Source organism: Nomascus leucogenys, chromosome 5 (genome assembly GCF_006542625.1).
Source record: "Nomascus leucogenys isolate Asia chromosome 5, Asia_NLE_v1, whole genome shotgun sequence".
In the NCBI taxonomy this organism is placed as follows: domain Eukaryota; kingdom Metazoa; phylum Chordata; class Mammalia; order Primates; family Hylobatidae; genus Nomascus; species Nomascus leucogenys.
Genome location: NC_044385.1, coordinates 37070796 through 37093951, shown reverse-complemented (window position 1 = coordinate 37093951; position 23156 = coordinate 37070796). Strand labels below are relative to the sequence as shown.

At 42.5% G+C, this 23156-nt stretch overlaps 1 protein-coding gene and 1 pseudogene across 2 annotated transcripts in view; both read left to right on the top strand.

Annotated features, from left to right (window-relative positions):
- Nucleotides 1-23156, top strand: part of DAB1 (DAB adaptor protein 1) — a 1266417-nt gene that overhangs the window by 622170 nt on the left and 621091 nt on the right. The window lies entirely within an intron of this gene.
- On the top strand, nucleotides 18437-18796 carry LOC100583937 (annotated as a pseudogene).

The following is a 23156-nucleotide window of genomic DNA, read 5'->3' as shown; positions in this document are numbered from 1 at the left end:
CAGATAGAGGCAATGATAACTACACAAGTTAAGGGTGCCTTTGAATGAAAAAGTGAGTTCTCATTTCAAGTTGGGTATAACCGTCTTAGCAACTATGATCCATGGAGCTCTTGAGCACTAAACACACTCCTTGTCTCGTTGAGTATGCCCAACCACATTTTTGTTCCTTTCATCGTTTCCATTTCACCCGTATGGAAACAACTCTGAGAGTTTAAGTCACTTGGGAAAGGTCATATAGCTGGTAAATGGCAGAGCTGATTTCATCTTGGTGTCATGTGACACCAAAAGCCTGCGAACCAAAGTGTTCTTCCTGATATGATAAGGATTTACAACCTGTTAGAGACTGATTGATTCACTGACTTCTAGCCTGAAAAGATGAAAGGAGGAGAAAAAGAATTGTAATTTATTAAGTGCCTAATATGCATCAAGCTCTTCAATGTATCCTTCCATTTAACTCTGACAACAAACCTGTGGGATAGGGACTTTCTCCCCTTTGGCTCCCAAGAGAGGTGAAGCAGCTTGCCTGGGGTCACCAGAGAGACTCTCTAGTCATTCAGATGCCACAATAAGGCATGAAAGCCCAAAGTCTTCATAGCCTGCTTCAGTGGAGGAGAGAAGCATTCTTTGTATCTGTTTAAAGAGCTGAAACGTGTTGAATGCTCACTACTTGCTAGACAGTGTTTTGTTAGTGCATAGGATGAATTCTCTCATGGACTCCCCACAACAGATCTGTGAAGGAAGCATGCTATCTGGACCTCTTTCTTCACCTTAGAGCAGAGATGGATTTGACTTCAGGGCACGGACAGGTGTAAGAAGACAGTCATCTCAGGACCAAGCTGGAACTGGAGAATGCAGGGGGCTTTTTGCAGGTCTGGCCTAGGGGCATTCAAATTCTGACTATTTCAAAACACATCCCCGGCCACAGAAGTCTGTCTGCAGGCCTTATTTATTCTGTCAGTTCCTTACCCCAGCCTAGTGGGGGATGTGGCCTCTTGCATGTCCCACTCAGTTTACAGAGCCTAACAATATCATTCATACTCTTATTTTAAGACAGTATGGTTGATGCTTCCAACTCTGGTACTCCGAAACCATCCATTCCACTTTCCTGCAGCTTCGAAAGTAGCTCCACACAGGGCTCATGTTATTACAAGACCCTTAATTGTTATTAATTGCCGTTGAAGGTGATGATAATTAACGCACTGTAATGAAGTCCTAGACCACCATCCTGGCATGTGTATTTAACCTGTGCTTGTCTAAGGAGTTCAACGAATTAGACAGAGACCTTCCTGCCTCGGTGCTGAAGAAGAGACAGGGGTGTATGAGTTAATGTGGAGATCCGGAAGCCCTGGGCCACTCCTTCCGTGGGAAGATCTCACCGCCTGTGGCCCATGCTTTCCTGCTTCCTGTCAGCTCTGCCGGCCCCCTGCTGCCAGGCGGCTTTGCTTGATCAGAACAGCAGGCTCGTTTGATGGCATGCCAACACGGATTTCAAACACCAATTACCATTCCGCCGATGACAAATACGAAGGGAAAAAAAGCAGCAATGATCATTTAATAAATTTATTATGAAGACTAATGGCCCTTCTATAAATCACCCTGCCTTATTATTGAAAAACCTCAATTATTCAGACATGGAGACAACAGGGTTAATTTTTAAATCATGGAAGCACAACTTCTGGATGGCCTCAGGAGGACCTTGAGGGATCCTCATGGCCTAAACTAGGGAGTAAAACTCAAAGAAGACCAGGAAGGGGAGACAAGTGACTAGGAAGTGCACAGAGCAAACACTGTCTATGTTCTAGGTAGGCATTTTCTCATACACTTCATAGACAAAATCCCATCTAGTCTTCACAAAATTGCACAAAGGCAGCGATGGAGCAGCAAAATGCTTAAGAATATCAGCTTTGGAATTAAGCTAGCCCTAGTTCAAGTCTAGAATCTACCAGACCATAGCTGTGTGATCTTGGTCAAGTTACTTAACCTCTCTGTCTCAGTTTCCTAGTCCATAAAACAGGAAAAATGATAGTAGCTACCACACAGAGTTGCTGATGTCATGATTAAACACACAAAATGTGGTGAATACTTATCACAGAAAACATTCCATATGTTATCATTAAGTCAGTTATTATTTCTGCACTTTATGCATAAGAAGATAGACTATCATCAAAGTTTAGTATCTCATCCACAGACATACAGCTAATAGTGCAACCTGGATTCAAACCCATATCTATGTCCCGCTCTGCCACCCTGGCCTAGCCTCACAACTTTTCTGTGTGAGTGGATAATGTCAAGGTTTGCAGTGGCAGGATTTACTGGGCAAAAGATGCCTTGCACAGTCCCCTTCATCTCATTCCAAACCAGAAGTGAGAGGCTCTCCTCCTGCCTCCATGCCAGCTGTCTTCTAATGGGTAGAAACATTAACACCCCCAAAGGGTATAACTGAAGATACAGGTATCTTATTTCTGAAACTGATTGAAAACATGCATACTCACCTTTTCTGTTTGTTTGTTTGTGTGTATGTTTCTTTAATAGTTGAGTATAAATACCTGCCCTTCCACCTCTCCTGTTTCTTATCACACATAGCATCACACATTAAAGCTACTGCAGGACTGCTCAGGGCATTTGAGTCTAGACTCCACTGCCAAAGCCTGCTGGTGCCTTGCTCTATGTCTGTGTATACAAATAGCTCTATGTCTTGCTCTATGCCTCTGTATACAAATAGCTCACGAACAATATGCAGAAGATTGAGTTTGGTCAAGCAACTGGTTAGTTCAAAAAATATCTCAGTCAAGAAGTAATTGGGGGCCAATCTGTATCAGGCAAGGAACCTGGCAATGAAACCATACAAATGAGGGAAGCATTAGTACTTTGGAATATGGTTTTGATTGCCTTCAGAGGCAAGTCAGTCACTCTCTGCAGCGAGAATCCCACTTAATACTAAAGAGTTTCAACAACATTTACTGTGCGCCTGCTAGTGCTGGATCACATGCCAGATCTAGAGGCGCAGGCGTGAGAGATCATGTGTGCACCTTTCCATGGAGGAACTTACAATCGCCTAGCCTCAGAGTCCCCAGCCTAAACCCTCTTAGGGACAATCTCAGTTTCCCCCAAACTCTGCAGAAAATGGAAATCCTGAGTAAGCCCCAGCATTGTTCAGAAGTGCAGAAAGTAAAGATAGAGGGTAGGAGAGCACTTCAGTGAGGGTTCATGAGTTCTGCGTCCCCTTCCCCACCCCCACGCACTATCCCAGCTTGTTATTCCCTCACAAAAGCAGTAAAATTACTGAGTAAAAGGAAGGCCTTTTATCATTTTCAGGCCAAATCTCCCCGCTCTCAGGGCTCCTACACACGCACATACACACAGCAACCTCACTCCCTCTCTTAAACACAAACTCAAGCTCATGAATTCTCTCACACACGTGCATGTGCACACACACATACACACACACACACTCAAGCTTATGAATTCTGTTGTCTCCCCCAACACACACAAGTTCAAGGTCATGAATTCTGTCTCTCAGTCTTATACACACAAACACTTTCTCAGACAAACAGGCGCACAAGCTTAACCTTGTGAATTCTGTCTCTCTCTCTCTCTCACACACACACAGACACACACACACACACACACACACACCCCTTGTGACCAACTCTTTGAACCCAAGGCAGAAGGTGGGCATGAGAAAGTAGGCCAGTCTGCAAATTGTCTTGTCAGTGAGGAAGCAACAATCTGGAGCAGAAGGCAACACAAACAAAGCCCTGCGTGCTGTTGCTGCTAATGATTTAGGGCAGTAGGTGTGTCTGCCGCGCTGCCCCCCGCTTCCAGACCCAGAGCCCGTGGCACTGCAGCTGTTACGTACTCCTCCTACCTCCTCCTGTCTAGCTCTCCCTCTCTGCATCTGTGTTCTCTCCCCTGCTCCTGCTGCTGCTGGCCTGAGAAGGAATGCATGAGGATGGGCAGCACATCTTTTAGGTGTCTGGGTGCCTGGCACTGTGCCACATGTTGGGTACCTCTCAGCTCAAAGCCCTCTTTAATCCAACCCCTTCCCCTCATTCTCACTCCAAATTTTGCTGATAGTTGTATTTGCGGGTTTATCCCCACATGGGAAACACTCTATTTCTGGGCATATTTCAAAAGTCAAGTTCACTCAATCACTAGTCATCTGTTTAATAAGCATTTTTTGAGATTCATTTCATACGAAACCAGCATTTTCCCTGGAGTCCTGGAAACAAGTCCGGAGGGACCTATCATTCTCGTTTAACCCTATAAACATTGGTTGAGTAAAGGAATCTTCCCCAGCACCCCATATGTTCCTATGTAAGGAATAGGTTAGGACATCCAAACTCATCATCTGCTGGGCCTTGTGTGAAATTGAAAGACCTCATGTGGAAAGCCCAGACCCCTGAGCTCCTCTACTGGGAGGTTCTCCTTTCAGGGCGGAGTCTCAGCTGGCACCAGAGAAACAAATTCTCCAGGATTGCCATTTTTGCTACCCCTGAAAACAAGCCCGCAAGCCTGCTCTGGAGGGAATGACCGTGGATCCCTATTGGAAGCAGGCAGATAGTAACGAAGTAACAAATACAGTAAAGGCGAGGATTCTGGGATGTGTCAAATGTCTCCAGTCATTGTTCTTGTCACCAGCTCAGTCCTTCTGTGCCTTGACAGTCTCTAGCAGCCTTGCTGTCCTGTTCTGTGTCTCAGGTGGTATTCATGCCTGCTCAGCCCTTGGTCAGAGTCCCACTCTGCTCTGGATCCAGTTGACCCCTCCCCTCTTTGAAGTCCTTCCTGACCTCCATTTTCCCAGCATGAAGCTTGGCAGTTGGACAAAGAAGGATTGTCCCTGCTGGCCCTAAAATATTTCACAGGACACCCTTGGCCAGCTCCATCTCTCTAAAGCTCCAATTCTTTATCTATAAAATAGGGTCCCTGACTCATGTCTGTAATCACAGCACCTTGGGAGGCCAAGGTGGGAGAATCACTTGAGCCCAGGCGTTCAAGACCAGCCTGGCAACACAGGGAGACCCTCTCTCTCCAAAAATAATTTTAAAAATTAGGCCAGGCGCGGTGGCTCACACTTGTAATCCCAGCACTTTGGGAGGCTGAGGCAGGTGGATCACGAGGTCAGGAGATTGAGACCACGGTGAAACCCCGTCTCTACTTAAAACACAAAAAATTAGCTGGGCGTGGTGGCGGGCGCCTGTAGTCCCAGCTACTCGGAGAGGCTGAGCCAGGAGAATGGCGTGAACCCGGGAGGCGGAGCTTGCAGTGAGCCGAGATCGCGCCACTGCACTGCAGCCTGGGCGACAGAGTGAGACCCGTCTCAAAAAAAAAAAAAAAAAAAAAAAAAATTAGCCAGGCCTGGTAGCGTGCCCCTGTGGTCCTAGCTAATTGGAGGCTGAGGTGAAAGGATCACCTGACCCCAGGAATTTGAGGCTTCAGTGAGCTATGATTGCACCACTGCACTCCAGCATGGGCAATAGAGCAAGATTCTGTCTCAAAAAATAAAAAATAAATAGATGACTTAATAGCCTCGAAATGTTGTAGTTAAAAAGGATAAGGCAAATCATGGTCCTAGTACAGCGTTGCCCTGTACCAGGTGCTCCATAAAAGTTAGTTCACTCTCTTTATTCCTCACCTCACAGGGCTGTCTCCTTAAGCTAGGTTTTGTCCCCCTAACTGTTTAATAGATACTTGTCCTGCAGGATGCTCCATAAAAAAGGATCTGTAACTGCTACCTATCATATTCCTGTCATAAAGGATATTAACACTTTAGGTCCTGAGGAGTCCTGCAGTTTAAATAAATCCATTTAATCCATTGTTTTCTTCATTACCCTTGACAAAATGAGCACGTCGTTTGGTTTGCAAACACCTACATAACATACTCTGTGTTTTACAAAGGTTAACTCATTTAATTCTCATGACAGCTCTGTAAGGTGAGATATTATCATTAGTGTCCTTTTAAAAGATGATGGAATTATAGCCTATAGCACAGAGCAGTTCAGTCACTTGCCCAGGGTCACGCAGTGGTTGCAGAGCCAGGATTTGAACACAGTCTGTGTCCAGGATCTACATTCTTATCCACTCTACTCAGCTACCTCTCTAGTTTAAAGATACACACACACTCACACATATATACATGTGTATGTATATGCTGAGTCTGCAACTAAAAAAAATAGTAATGCTATTATCTGCTAATAGCTGTTAACATTCGTAACAAACATTAATTCCAGAATATATAGAAAGGCTCCAGAAAGGCTGCCTGAGACTCTCTTCTGCTCTCATTTCTCACCACTTGTTGACTTGGTCCCACCACAGAACCCAGCACCCCTGTCCACCGTCTAAGCTCCCCTGTGGACGGGTGCACTGTTTAGGAATCACTTCTCAAATGTAAAAGCAAAGTGCCAGAACCACAGGGTCTTCTTTCCTATCTCTCACTTACTGAAACACTTCCCAGCCAACCCCTGAAGGAAGACTTGTCAATCAGCCTGCTGCTGCTTTTTTTTTTTTTTTTTTTTTTTTTTTGACAGTCTCACTGTGCCACCCAGGCTGGAGTGCAGTGGCATGATCTTGTCTCACTGCAACCTCCACTTCCCAAGTTCAAGTGATTCTCCTGCCTCAGCCTCCCGAGTAGCTGGGATTACAGGCATGCACCACCATGCCCAGCTAATTTTTGTATTTTTAGTAGAGATGGCCATGTTGGCCAGGCCGGTCTCAAACTCCTGACCTCAAGTGATCTACCCACCTCAGCCTCCCAAAGTGCTGGGATTACAGGCATGAGCCACTGCGTCCAGTCTTCTTCTCCTTTAGTATGATATTTTTTCCTGTATCAGTGGAGTCTGCAGAGAGGGTGCATCTTTTATTTCCCTTTTCCTGAGGAAGAAGATCTCTTTCCTGGAGTTTTTGTTCTAGTTCAGAAATCCTTCAGTGGGTCTTCTTAACATCACACTCGTAGTCCTTTATTTGTAAGCAGCAGGAAGTTCTTTTCTAGGTAAAATGAGAAGTTATGTAAGTGTGGAAATTGCCAGATATTTAGGGAGCATATCCCAAATGCCCAATTCTGTGCTAGGCAAATAGAACCCAGGTACCTTTTGTCTTTTATGGCAGGAGAATGTTCATGAATGAGCAAACAAGCACAGGTGAGTCTTGGGAAAAGGAGTTTGACATTTCTTCGATTTGAGTACCTCTGATTCTGTTTTTCCATTTTCACTCACAAGTTAAAGTCACCTAAAAAGTGTCATTTTATAAAATGTCAGCAAAGTAAGGGACCTTAGAGATCTTCTAGCTCAGGGTTTGTCAAACAGGTTTTCTCTCCAATGCCAGTATCAAAGGAGTGGAAGTGTTGCTTGAATTGCTGAGGTGACAATTTTAAGATGGCATCTGAGCTTGTAGGGCAAGTGTTCTGATCAATGTACTGATGTATGCCAAGGGACCCGTCTTAACTTGGGTTCTTCCTTAGATGTTGGGCTTGAGATGGGGTACTTGTGGAAAATATTTAGTAAGGAGCCTCTCAGAAGGGGAGAGAGACAAGCAGGCTGAAGGCAGGGAAGAAAGTTAAGCAAGGATGTGGTCTCAGCTGGGGACCAACCTGGGCCACTGCAGTGTGAATTGAGGCAGGGGGCTAACCTTTCGTACACTGGCGGTTGGTCATTGACTATGGATGTAGGGATGGGGATGGTTTATACCCCCAGCCTGGTGGCTTTCCTCAGCAGAGGGCTATTCTTGGAAGAAGGGAGCAGCTGTCAGTCATTAGCAGCTGACACTCACAGCAGCTGGGCAGTATGTGCACCCGCCCAGGAAAGGGAGTCTGGGCAGGGTACCAAGAATGTCCACTACTGACACAGAGTGACAGAATGATGGTCCACTGGCTAGGCAGTTAGCATCCTTAAATAGAGCACATCAGCTCATTTACAGGTGAGAAATCTGATGCCCAGAAAGAAACGCTCAAGTCAAAATTCCTTTGCGTACCCTCAGGGTCCTCCACAGTTTGGCTCTATGCTTAGTTACCAATCCTCTGCCACCCTCAGAGCATGGCAGACATGCTAGCCCTGTTGGTGCCTTGTTCCCCAGGGATTCTGGCACTTCTCCTACCACCTTGCTTTTGGTCATGCTTTTCCTCCTCTGGCAGTATGTGAAATATCCTCCCTCACTTTTCTATTGAGCAATTCAAAATACCCTGTAGACCCATTTCATAATATTTGGAGTGATATGGCCATCACAGATTGCCTAAAGGGGGTCTTAGCCCCTTTAAAAAGAATCTGAAAGTATTTATATTCTCAGAGCAAGTGATCTGTAGGAAACCATAGATTATCTATAATGCCTGCACTGCCATTATAGATCTCCTATAAGTACCTACAGAACATTATGGATTTCTTGTAGAATCCCACAGATTGCCTATGGTAATTGTGTCATGTTAAATAGTCTTTCATTCAACTGTCTGTTGAGTGTTTACTATGTTGTGGAGAAACCAGGTGAGCAAAACTGACAAGGTCTTTGCCCTTATTCTAAGCATAAAAAGAAAAGATTCAATATGCGGGAAATGAATACATAATTTCAGATAGTGTTAAGTGCCATTGAGAGTGACTGAGGAAAATATTCAAATTTCATACGTCAAGGAAAGACTTCTCGAGGAGGTAACATCTGAGCTGAGATCTGAACAGTGAGATAGAGTCTTCTCAGGAAGGTCTGAGAAAAGATCCCTCTGGACAGAAGAAACAGGAAATGTACTAGCCCAGAGGAAGGAATGAGCTCAACATAATTCAGAAACAAAGAAAATGTCGGGGTGTCCAGGAAGTGGGGAGTGAGCAAATGAGGGAGGGGCCATAGTAAGAACGCTGGACAGGTAGTAGGGGTAAAGAAATAAAAGCCACAGTGCCTTCCCTCAGACATATACTCCATTCCCATAGGGTGCTTGTAGATAGCAGCAGTTAGTACCCTTACTATTATAGTAAGACCACCTGTGGGTATTTACAGCACTGTTTCAGTACTTACAGGGGCCCTCACACTCAGCTATGATGATAGTATTTCATTATGAACTGCCTGTAGGAATATGACATGTCATCGCCAGTCATGAGTTGTTAGCGATGACCTGAAGACATGTAGTTCCACTGTAAACCCTGAAGATGCTTTCAGCTGGTAAAGCTTGATAATTGTGTTTGCAGCATCACTAAGATTGCTTGGAGACTGTTTTTAAATCCAAGACTGTTCCAAAGAACATTTTTTTTCTTCGACTCAATTTTCTCTCCCTCTTATTGATTAACATGTGAAATTAATCCCAAGCAAGTATTTGGTACAAATGACAGCACCCAGCTACAAACATTTCCCCCAGTGTTGTCAGTTAGGATTAGTTACAGTTCCAAGTAGTACGATGATACTGGTTTAAATAAGAGAGAAGTCTGTTTCTCTTTCACAGATAAGTCAGAAGTTGATGGTCCTAGGGTGGATTTGGCAGTGCTACTCTGCGAAGTCCTTAGGAATCCAGGCTCCTTCCAGCTTCCTGCTCTGTCCTTCAAGATGGCTCTTCAGCCATTACATCCACGTTCCAAGTAGCAGATGTAGAAAGAAGGGAAGAAAAAGCAAGACAGCATGCTAGTTATTTGTTGAAGAAATCTTCAAGAAAATGTCCGAATACACTTCTGCTGACCTTTGACCAGAACTTAGTCACGTGGCCACGAAACCACAAGGGGGCTGTAAAATACGGTATTTATTCTTGGAAGGCACAGGCCTTGGCAGAATATTCTCTTACTAAGAAAGAAGGCAGAGGCCGGGCGCAGTGGCTCACGCCTGTAATCCCAGCACTTTGGGAGGCCGAGGCGGGTGGATCATGAGGTCAGGAGATCGAGACCATCCTGGCTAACATGGTGAAACCCTGTCTTTACTAAAAATACAAAAAAAATTAGCCGGGAATGGTGGCGGGCGCCTGTAGTCCCAACTACTCGGGAGGCTGAGGCAGGAGAATGGCGTGAACCCGGGAGGCGGAGCTTGCAGTGAGCCGAGATTGCGCCACTGCACTCCAGCCTGGGCGACAGAGCGAGACTCTGTCTCAAAAAAAAAAAAAAGAAAGAAGGCAAAAATGGATAATGCGGAGAAATCAACAGCTTTTACAATACCCACTATGGAAACAATTCATGTGACAAAATTCACATTAGTAAAAATGCCCCAAACCAGTGGTCGCTAGCCCTAGGATGTTAAGAAACAGTCAAACTAAATTTAAAAAGAGAAAGAGTCCAACATAGCACTGGCAACCTATAATTTTTTCCAAGCAAGGATGTGAAAAACAGCTTAAACCTGTCACCCACTGTCACAATCATCTCATAAGGAAAGAAGACTGTATCACAAAAGAAGTAAGGACTTACTGACTCCTTACAAATGTTTTAATGGATTAAATTTAGCTTCTGTTGGGGGGGAGGAATAAACTTATTTTTTTCATTTCACCACAAAACAGTGAAAGCTTCATCATGGACCAGTATTATTAAGTGGTGCTTCAAACTGAAAGCATGTCTTTAAGACAGTATGACACTTTCTGTTTCTAAAAGCTCCCCCAAGTTGCAATAATAATGACCATTTATCCAGAGCACAAACCATTAACTGATGGACCTTCAGCCAGGTTCTGTTCATAGACGTTGTGTTTGATCTGAGCAGTAATTTGGGGTTTGTTTGTTTGTTTGTTTTTAACTTTGAATTTGCTGTCAACATTGAAAGCTTAAGAGATTTTACATAAAAAATAATCATCATTCTTGCTTCTCTTGAAAAGTGAGAAGTTCGGGCACAGCGGGGCCCTCATTTCCACATGGTCACTCCCAGCTGGATGCAGCACAGTAGCAGCTGCCCCTTTCTATGGGCACACACTTGCCAATTCATTACGGGTCCACCTGGCCAGCCTCTCCTTTTTGCAATATGTCGGGTCCCTGGGGAAACCTGAGTTTGTGACTCCTCATTTCATGCTACCAATATACAGGTATTTAGATACATACTTCTAAACTTCACATCAACCTGAAAATTAAACATTATTATCCCCTTTTTACTAGAGCAAAAAACAAAGAAGTACGATGACTTGCCCAGGACTGAAGCTAATAGGTGCCCACCTGGAATTTGAACCCAGGTCTCTCCGACTCCAAGGCCATTGTGCCTTTCGCTGTACCACCCTAGCTTCCAGCAGGCTTCTGACCCACATCTCTGTCAGCCCTCGCACAGGTAGAATTATTCATGCCATCTGGTTTTTAGGACTTTCTTAGAATTAGCTGAGAAAGTTTTGAATTTCCTGTTTCTCTTGCAGTGTTATTTTAGACTCTTTTTCATATTTATTTTTGAGGGGGAAAATATCCTGGGGAAGGAATGCTGGTTCAGAGAAGAACATCGCCATCTATCATGCAGACACAGCATGCATTTAAACAGCTCTGAGTACATAAATTGGTTACTTAATCAGCCCTAGCTAATCCATAGAGTGCAGAAACCAAACTACACTATGGGAAACAGCTTTTATACATGGGATGTGCACATCTGACAGAGCCTAGGGTTCTTGGAGCAGCTGCTGAGTGAGGCTCAAGGCCTTCTGACCCTCCCACCCGCTGTAGGCTCTCAGTGCCTCATCGGTAGGTGTTTTCAGATCATGAGGACAAGCTGGATCCTTTCATTAGAGAAGCAATTCTGAAACACAGTGAGAATTTTAAAATGTATATGTCTTTGAGTTTCTTTTCATTCACAACTGGACTTCTTTACTTTAAGCTCAGATGGGGAAAACATAAAAATAATACTACCTGCTATATTCACATTACACACATTCCAATTTTCCTTGTAAAAGACTACATACTTGTGAAGCATATTTAACTATGACATTATCAACTATTTCCAGATCATTCAATTTGACAAATGTATGCTACTTCCTTCAAATCACCTGAGTTGTGTTGACTGCTGTGTGTCAGGCATGAAGGGCAATATGTGTGTGGATAGCAATAAGGTACAGTCCTTGCCCTCAAGCTACTCTTAGCCTCATGTAGAAGACACCCATATAAACATACAGTTCATGGTTTCATTCACTGATGCAACAAATCCTTTCTTTAATGCCTCTTATGATCTAAGCACTATTCTAGGAACTCATCCCTATATTTATAAAGTTTACAGTTTACATTCTAGTTGTGGGGTGAGGATGGATTCATTTCCTGCAGTCACTATAGCAAAATACTACAAACTTAGTAGCTCAAAACAATATGAATTTATTATTTTAAGGTTCTGGAAATCAGAAGTCAGAAATCCATTTCACTGGGCTGAAATTAAGACCTTGGCAGTCCCATTTTCCTTCTGGAGGCTCTAGAATCTACTTCGTTACCTTTTCCGGCTTCTAGGAATGCCTGCACCTGTATTGCTTGACCCATGGCCCCTTCCTCCATGTTCAAGTCCAGCAGCATAGCATCTTTTCTCTTCCCTGACCCCTGATTCTGTCCTTACATCTTCTCTCTCTAACTCTGATCCTGCATCTTCCTTTAATAAGAACACTGTAATTATATTGCGCCCACCCAGATAATTCAGAATAATCTCCCCATCCCAAGAGCACTAATCCAATCGTATCTGCAAAGTACGTTTACCATGTAAGGTAACGTAATCACAGGTTTTGGGGATTAGGACAGGATGTGGACATCTTTGGGACCATTATTCACCCTACTACAGGGACAGACAGTGAACAACTAAATTCACACACACACACATGCACACACACACACACACACACACATGCACACACACACACACAGACAAGATCATGCCAAACATGGATATGTGAAAATGGCATAGGATGAGGGCAGAGAGCAAGACAGGAGTAGCTATTTTAGGTAAGAGATGGGTCTTAGGAGGTGACATTTATAGCTGAATGAGTGAGAGAGTGAGTGTCCTGGGGATGTCTGTGGGTGGATCCCGGAAGCTCAGTAATTAGTAGGAATAGCAATGCACAGAATCTGAGACATGAATGAGCTTAATATGTTGGAAAAGCAAAGGGGCCAATGACTACATAAAAATTGGCGGGCCCGGGGGTCGGGGGTGTTATGAAGGAAGTCAGGTATGGAATTTGGAGTTTATTCTAAGTGCAATAGGAAGACCTTAGAGGATTTATAGCAAAGGAATGCGGTATCTTGATTAATAGTTTCAAAAATACTATTCCTTTAGGAGATCTGATTGCTGGGGTGGCAAGAGTAGATGTAGCAAGGCCTGCTAGGGTATGCTGCCAGATGGCCCAGGACATGCATGATGCAGGCTTGAGTTTGGGTGATATCAGTGGAGGTGGAGAGAGGTGCTCAGAGTCAAAGTACACCTGTAAAGGTTAGCTTGCTTGGCTTGCCAGTGTGCTAGCTGTGAAGGCTTGGAGGAAAGGGTGGATTCAGAGGACCTCTAGGCATGGGATCTAAACAGCACTATGAGATAGGTGTCCTGCAATGCTAGAGAGATGACTAAGCCACAGTCGCAAATTTTATCAATAACTTAATTGTAGACAAGTACACTTTGTTCACTACAATAATAACTATTCAGATTTATGCATATAATCAGCCTTTGCCTTATGTTTTTATTCTTTTCCCGCAAAAGAAATGCTGGTACTATGGAATCCGTGATGCAGGAGGTGATAGAACAATAAACATTCTGGGGGTGTCCTCAAGAAAGAGATCTGTTTCAGCTGAGTTACCTAAAAGGGAAGGCAGGAACCTTGGTGCTGAGCAGGGCAGTGGCTCTCACCTGTTAACTCTTGGAGTCTACCTGGAGACCTGCCTGTGCTGGGTGCCTGAGTTCAGGAGGCCTGAAACTGGAACACTTGGAAAGATAAATGCAAAAAAAAAAAAAAAAAGCCACTGCACACCAACAGTGAGATAGCTGAGCAGAATTGTCAACAACAGTGTACTGATTTATTCTAGTGCAAAAGCAAGCGTGAGTGAAACTTGAGAGTTGCTAGATAAGCATCTGCCTTCCAGGAGTTTATAGTCCAAAAGAAAGATAAGCATCCAGAAGTAACTAGAACCCTGGGTGCAAACTTAAGCACTCAATGCTTTGACTTTTGAAAATTAAATGAAAAATCAATAAGATCACATCCAAGACTGATATGGTTTGGCTGCGTCCCCGCCCAAATCTCATCTTGAGTTGTAATCCCCAGATGTTGAGAGAGGGACCTCATGGGAAGTGATTGGATCATGGGGGTGGTTTCCCTCATGCTCTTCTCATGATAGTGAGTGAGTTCTCATAAGACCTAACGGTTTTATAAGCGTCTGGCATTTCCCTTGCTGGCACTCGTTCTCTCTCCTGCTGCCCTCTGAAGAGGTGCCTTCTGCCATGATTGTTAAGTTTCTTGAGGCCTCCCCAGCCATGTGAGTCAATTAAACCTCTTTTCTTTATAAATTACCCAGTCTTGGGTATTTGTTATTAGCAGTGTGAGAATGAACTAATACAAAGGCAGTGGATTTTTTTGTTAAAAGCCTAGGTTCTGGAACCAGACTGCTGGGGTCAAACAAAACTTTGCTAGGTGACATTGGGCAAGTCCCATAATCACTCTGGGCCTCTATTTCCATATCTGTACATCGAGACTGACAATCATGCCTTTCTCATGGGGTTAAAATGAATCAACATGTGTAGAGTGCTCAGATTAGTGCCTGGTTCATGGTGAGGCTCAGCAAGAATCAATGATTATTAACGCATGTCAGAAGCTTTTGACTTAAAAGCTCAATAACTGGGACCTAATTTTACTATTGTATAGTGGAACGGATGAATTCACTCCACTTCAACAGGAGTGTCTTACAAGCCTACTGTGTGCTCAGAATGAAAAGATAACTGGCAAGTCTTGAACTTCAGAGTCCTCAGTATAGAAAAGAGGACAGATCAACAGCAACACAGTTCAGTGAGTGGAAGGAGCATACCAGCAGAGGATTCTAGTCCAGTACCCGGCAATTAGTGGGTACCCAGTAAATATGCATCCCTGCAGCCATTTCCAAATAGTGCTAACTTTGTACCTGTCCAGAAGAATTCTATTTGTCCAGAGTGTGTTATTTTTTAAATACAACAGGACTATTTCAAACAAATTGATCATAACTCTGAGATGTATGCTAAAGTGACTAAACAAGATGTTTTAACATCTGGAGTGTAAAAAAAATGGTGGGGTCTGTGTTTCTAAGTTTATTTTTTGACATAATGCTGAAACTTTAGCAAATATGTTGTTTGTTAAAATAGCATTTTAGATTTATTTTGCCTTTTAGAATTTTCAAAGTGCCTTCACGTTACTTTATTTAATCTTAAAAAACCAGCGACTATCTATCCTGAATTTTCAGATGAGGAAACCAGGATCCATTTCTGTAGCCAATGGCAAGTAAAGGAAAATGCATGAAGGCATACTATCTAATGAACTGCTCTTTTTTCCCTTTTAGATTTTAAAGTTGTTCCTGGGTATTTGAGGGGGAATTCGTCTCCAGGATCCCCCTCAAATACAAAAACCCACAGATGCTCAAAGTCCTTATATAAAATGGTATAATATTTGCATATAACATACACACATCCTCCTGTATCCTTTAAATTATCTCTAGATTACTTATAGTACCTAACACAATGTCAATGCTACACAAATAGTTGTACTATATTGCTTAGGGAATAATAATGAGAAAAAAGTCTGCATATGTTCAGTACACATACAATCATCAATTTTACTTTCTGAATATTTTTGATCCGCAGTTGGTTGTATCCACAGATGCAGAACTCACAGATACGGAGAACTGACTGTATTTATTATTTCAGGAAAGCTTCCAGCCTCTAGTCCAGGGATTACAAATGCAAATGCCTATTGGGGCCATGCTGAGAACAAAAGGTATAAATAGATTTGATGTAAGGTCAGAGGGAGTTGGACCTGGCTAAACTGGGGAGTGTAAGGCACACCCAGGCCTTCAAACTGCTATTCATATTTATAACTTGCATTTTTATGATACATAATTTTATCAAGGCAGAATTAAGCTCGATATCGCATATCTTCACAATAACTTAAAGATGGTGAGAGTGAACGATTTCCCCTATTTGACAGATAAGGAAATGGAGGCACAGTGAATTGACTTCAAGTTAATAGAACAGCTTAACCACCAGCCAGTAGAATGTAGGGGTTAAGAACATATGTTTTGGAACCTGGTAGATTTAATATAGAAACTTGGATTTGTAACTTGCTGAGCTCTGAGATGTTGAGAAGTTACTTAACCTCACTGAGACTTAATTTCCCTGTCTGTGTAATGGGAATAATAATGTTCATCTGAAAAGTTTTTTGAATACTAAGTGTGATCCCACACATAAGTATTTAGCCCAACATCTAGCATATCACAAGTATTTAATACTAATTTGTTTGATGGTATTAATTAAAAGGATAATAACTCAAGTCTATTGATAAGTGCAGGTTTTTACTCCTGGCCTGCCAAGCTTTCAGATATGAGGATTCAAAAGCTTTACTGGTAATTCCTTTAGAATTCTACCAGTGATGAAGCACAAGCAAGGGGGCAATGCATTTCTCTCTCTCTCTCTCTTTTTTTTTTTTAGTGTCTTCACAGCATGTTGTTTGTATGACCAGAGAACAGATATAAATTTACACGAGGGAGAGAAAATCATAGATTGTCAAAGCTGGAGGTGATCTTACTTTTCAACTAAAGACACTTACCCAGAGAGGTTACATTGTGTATGTGTGTGTCTGTGTGTGCATTCAATTTTAATATATTTATAGTCTGTTTTGTATATATTTTATATTACATATGTCATATGTGTATGTATATATATGTATGTGTATACACATATGTACAGTCATATCTCCCAGGGGGTGGGTGGTGTAGCCTAGAGTATAGAGATTTTTTCTGAGTATGTTCATGCCTGGGTCTTCAGGTATTATAAGCTGCATATGGGAGTAGAGGAAGAAGAAAGGGCGTTGGCTATCCAGCAGTTATTTTTGCCCCATGTTGCATGCTCTGTCTTACCTGGCAAATCTGAATGCTGACCCCTCTGTGGTTCTCTGCCTGGCTGGTGACTGTGCTTGTCAGCTGAATCCACTCCCGACAGTCATTACTGGACTGTTAAATACAGGACCTATCACCCATCTGCCTTGAGACTTTCTTAAATTTGCTTACTTCTCTCATGTGCTGATGGGCCCTCTCTCATTTATTATCCCCTCTGTCTTTTTGTTAGTTCTTTAATTTTAATGAGATCATGGGAGAAAGAGGAAATAAATGTGTGTGATGCAACTAAATTCTTTACATAAACAAGGTTTATTTGAGTGGTAAAATAAAATTTGAACTGGGTGGGGTTTAACCCAAACCAGAAAGACCTAAGGTAGGAGAAATGCAATGGTCAGGCAAGAGATGATGAGGCTGACCTAGGGCATAGGCTTTTGAATAGGATGCAAAGGAATACATTTTAGGTACGTTTCCAAGATCAAATTCAAAAGATTTTACATGACTGGGTAGACAATAACTCTTAAAAACAGGGAAGGCAGAAGGAAGAACAAGTTTGAAGAGAAGATAAAGAATTCAGTTTGGTCATGTTAAGTCACATTGGGCATTACAGAAAACTAATGTTTGCACATAAAAGATGAAGGCATCATACAGAAAAATGTGTGACTGGTAGGGAATGTATTTGGAGAAATGTTCACATTAGTAACTTTTAAACCTTTTGGACTATGACCCAGTATATGCACACATGCAACCAAACACAACTCAAAAAATCACACCTTTAACTTTGATAGACTATGATATTTTCTGTTATTCAATTTAATTTAAATAAAATTCTGGTCAAAACTCACCAAACTGATTTAATGATTCACCAATATGTCATGACAAATATTGGATTAGGCTGGGCATGATGGCTCACACCTGTAATCCCAGCACTTTGGGAGGCCGAGGCAGGTGGATCATCTGAGGTCAGGAGTTCGAGACCAGCCTGACCAAAATGGTGAAACCCCATCACTATTAAAAATACCAAAATATCAGCCAGGCGTGGTGGCAGGCACCTGTAATCCCAGCTACTTGGAGGCTGAGTCAGGAGACTTGAACCCCGTAGGTGGAGGTTGCAGTGAGCTGAGATCGCACCATTGCACTCTAGCCTGGGCAATAAGGGTGAAAATCCGTCTCTCTCACTCTCTCTCTCTCTATATATATATATAAAATATATTTCATATATAATAAATATTTCACATATATATATTTCACATATAATATATATCATATATTTCATATATATTATATCTTTCATATATTATATCTCTCATATAATGTGTATATATATATATAGGATTAGAATGGATGGCTGACTGAAGAACTTTAGATAAGAACGCAAATCGCTCTTTGTGGACGATGCGGTCGCAAGTGGTGTGGGGCTGTCATCCGCCGACTCCTGCTCCTGGCTCACCACTGTTCACTCTCACTGAGGAACAAGTTGATCAGGAAGCCACACAGCTTCCATGACTTTTAAAAATACCGAAAAAACACTCATAGGGCCAGAGGTGGCAATTCACCAAATTTGAATCACTCTAAGAAGCCGCAGTGTAAAATCCCAGGAGATGGTATGTGCTGACTTGATCAGAGGAGCAAAGGAAAAGAATCTCAAAGGGAAAGGACCAGTTTGAATACCTACCAAGATTCTGAGAATCACTACAAGAAAAACTCCTTGTGGTGAAGGTTCTAAGACATGAGGTCGTTTCCAGATGAGAATCCACAAGTGACTCTTTGACTTGCACAGTCCTTCTGAGATTGTTAAGCAGATTACTTCCATCAGTATTGAGCCAGGAGTTGAGGTGGAAGTCACCGTTGCAGATGCTTAAGTCAACTGTCTTAATAAATTGATTACTGGTTGTTTAAAATAAGAAAAAATGCAAATCATGAGTATGGTACCCAGGGCCATCAATCAAGATTTCACTTTAGGGATTAAACTGTGTTTAGAAGAGAACATCAGTGTTCAGTGATACTAACTGAATAAAGAATTCAGTTGTTCTATTGTTCTTAAGATCGTAAGAAACTTGTTGGATCTAGGCAACATGGAAGTGAATTCTCATAAAAACACAGTCCATGGCAAGAAGTGGAACTTGCACTTAGAGTAAAGAAAATGTGTCAGCAAAGCCTTTTCCACTTAAAATAGGGCTGCAGTATTTTCTCTCTGGTGCCAACCCTTGAAACACTGCTGTAAAGGATGGGTCGCACGTTTGGTTTCTTCCTATAGTTAACTGTATGTCCTTGAAGGGCCAGACCCTTGACAGTTTCTGGGTAAATAGCCATGTGAAACAGAGGCCTCTGATCTACTCTCAACGTGATCTGCATTTTATTTAGCACTCATTTACTGAACACCTGCTACAAGCAACACCAACACCCTAGAAGAATGTGGAGATAAATGATAATTCCTGCCCTCCAGGCTCTCACAATCTATTGGGAAGACAGAAATAAATAATTCTGGGAGCAGGCCAACGGTGATAGATGCTCCACTAGGCATGGAAAGACAGTAGGAAATAAGAGGAAAGAAAATTATTTCAACTCAGGATTCATTGTCTCCTCATTTTAAAGTTCTTCCAAACATCATCTCCCCAGAGTGGTTCGTGCACCCCACTTCCCAAATAACTTTATTTCATTAGCCTGTTTTATATTCTTTATGGCAATTCTTATTATTAAGGATTATCTTTATTATTTATTTTTATAATCATATGTTATTTGGAAAGAGCTGTCCAAGCCACCAAGATACAAGAGATAAGATATTTCAAGTAAGGTCTCAGGTCTGGGTAACAACTAGCAAGGAGAATATGTAAAAATTGATTACACAACTCCTATGGGTCTCACCAACACTAAGAACATGTGACAGTTCAGTTATCACAGGTTGGAACAGGATTTTTGAAGAGGGACTTCTTTGCTGAGAATGGAGGCCCATTTCCTCCATGCGGAGGAGTGGCCATGTCTCCCTGACACACGAACCCTAGTGAAGCGGCTTCAAGTGAACACCTGTGGAGGTTGAATATGTTGGAGTTCTCTACTGTGACATCACCAGCTGCCCCAAAACTTAGTGACTGTATTTATTATTGCCATATTTTCTGGCTCTGTGGGTCACTGATTCATAAAAGTACATCAGAGAAGTATCTGCTACAAAATGATGTCTGAGGTCTCCTTAATAACTTAAACAGCTGGGAACTAACCAGGAAACTGTCTCTGTTTCCCCTGTTCTTTCATGTGGCTAGCATGGGCTTCTTCTTCTTTTTTTTCTTTGATAATAAAACAAGAAATAAATTTCAAAACCTGTTAGTTTTCTACTTAATTTTAAAGGTGACACCTTCACCTACGTAATCTCATGGAGTAAACACAGCAGCACAGATAACTTATTTTCTGTTTCACAAATGAGGATGTTGAAGCTCAGTGTGGCTAGAAGCAACTTGCATCAGGTTTTGGAGCCTAGACTTGAACCAGCTTTTTTGACTCCACTTCCAGTGTTCACTTCAAGCCTTCTCACTGGCATGCGTGCATTCCACAAACACCACCTCGCATCAGACACACTGAAGTCACATGGAGTCATACCCATTGAGGTGACAGGAAGCAGCAGCACATGGCTTCTTCAGGGCAGTGGAGGCCCCCAGCTCCCCGGGGAAACGCCAGCACGTGCTGACCTTGAGAAAATTATGGCTGCAGCTAGAGAAACAGGTATCAGCATTCATAGAGGGATTTAGGAATGAGAAGTGTGGTAACAGTCGGGTTTAATACTGTGCGCACATTTCTGATGAATATGCAGATGTGGCTGGTACCAGAAGCAGGAGGCGAATAACATTTACTAAACAGCAGTGCTAAACCACTTTGAAAGGGGTGTGTCAGAAGCATAGCAATGAAATTAATCCTCTTCACCTGTGAATTATCAGGGCCTTTGGGTTCCATCCAAAAACGTCTGACTTGAGTTTGCTTTGTTTCGAGCCTCTTGTGTAAACTTGATCTTAATGGAGAATGAAGCTTCAGAAACTGATACAAAATAGGAAGGGGTAAAAGGCACAACTATAAATTTGCCCAATTAAAGGACTACAGGATCAGGGCACTTCGGTTGTGCCTGCCCACCTGGGATGATGGTTGTGGGACACCTTAATGCCTGATGTGGTCCCCACTCAATTGATTTATCAAACAAGAAGACTGATAATTGTTAGATGGTCAGGATGATGAGATCAGGCCTCATGCTATCTGACAGAAGAGCTGCAGATAGAAGGCACTGAGTTTAAGTGTTCAAGGGAGAGTTGTCTCTTCTAGGCTGTAGGAAAATAAAGACCACCTGCCAGAAAAGAACTCCAGACCAGATCTCAAAATAAAGATGAATAGAGAGGATCCCTTACTGACAGGCACTGTGCCACCTACAGGGTACAGAAATGAGTAAGTCTCATGGCTGTAATCCCAGCACTTTGGGAGGCTGAGGCAGGCGGATCACCTAAGGTCGGGAGTTCGCGACCAGCCTGACCAACATGGAGAAACCCCCTCTCAACTAAAAATACAAAATTAGCTGGGCATGGTGGCGCATGCCTGTAATCCCAGCTACTCTGGAGGCTGAGGCAGGAGAATCGCTTGAACCTGGGAGGCGGAGGTTGTAGTGAGCCGAGATCGTGCCATTGCACTCCAGCCTGGGCTATTCAGAAGATGTTCACCCTCTCTGTTGGGAGTCCCTCATTTATTCACATGTAGTTTGTGGTGATCATTTGCTAATGGGGCCACCCAGCACTCATGCCCCCTGTATTTGGAAATAGCACCCCAAGTTCCTTTTTCCCCTCGGGAGCAGTCAGAAGGACTAACATTGAAGATGCTCTGCCCTCAGTGCTCTGGGTGGCTGACCCAGACCCCACTCCGCTCCACACACACACACACACACAGCATTCAAATCTAGAATGCTGTGTAGCACTGATGGGAAGACATTGGAAAGGATTCCTCTGACTTTGGTCTATCAGTTCTTGCCTCTTAGGTACTTTAATCTGTCCTAGTTTTCATCTTTCTATAAGCCTGGTCCTGCAGCCTCATTGCCAAACTTCTAACTACCTGGTCTTTTTCCAGTAAGTTCGTGTTTCCATTTAAGCTAACCAAAATCCATTTCTGTTGCTTGCAGCTATGCAATCCTAACATACTCACTCTCATCCATTCATTAACTCTTCTTCACCAAGAAACATTATTCCAAGCAGGGATAGGATGACCTCCTTAGGAAGCTCACCACCTAGGAGGAAAATGAGTCAGTGACTCATCGTATACCAGAGGATCTGGGCTGAAATCAGGACAAGAACAGAGAAATATTATGGGAACAATATCAAGGAAACTGAATTCTCTTGTGAATGTGAGAAAACTTCACAAGGATCATCGTATCTATCCTACCTTTTAAAGGGTGAGCATAGGTATGCCAGACACAGAAATGTGGAAAGTGCTTAGGCAAGGAAAATCATAGACAGAAAAGCTAGGAAATATTACTTGAGCACAGATTAGGAGATTTATGGAAGAAAAGATGATAAATAAAGGAAAATAATATTTATACAGCAATCAAAAGTAGAAACAATACTATTTACCCTATTTTTTATGCAATGAATTTTGAGTCTCAAAATGTTAAAAGACTTTCCCCATATTACACAGCTACAAAGCTATACGAGACTTCTAATCCTATCTCCTACACACCTCAGAGCATTTCTGTAAGAATCAAATGGAATCAGGCCCATTTGTTCTCATGTCTGTCTTCCTGTCTAAACTGGATCAATCCTCATCATGAAAGATGGCACATGGTTCATTTTCTTTTTTTAAACCCTAGAAATTAGCACAGTGCCTTGTACACACACACACAAAAAATAGTGTGTTTGTTGAATTAATTAACAAATACTTATCAATAAGAAAAACAACAAATAACATTTGGAGAGCATGTAATAATTTGGTCTCATTGTGAGTCATCAGTCCTATAAAGTGCTTGTAGACACAATGATCTTACTCTCCCAAAGTACCTACCATGGATAGCAAAATATGTCTCATTATTAACATCCTGATTTTTCATTTTTTTAATTAATTAATTATTTCGAAAAGGAGTCGTGCTCTGTCGCCCAGGCTGGAGTGCAGTGGCGCAATCTCAGCTCACTGCAACCTCTGCCTCCCAGGTTCAAGCAATTCTCATACCTCAGCTTCCCAAGTAGCTGGGATTACAGCTACCACCAT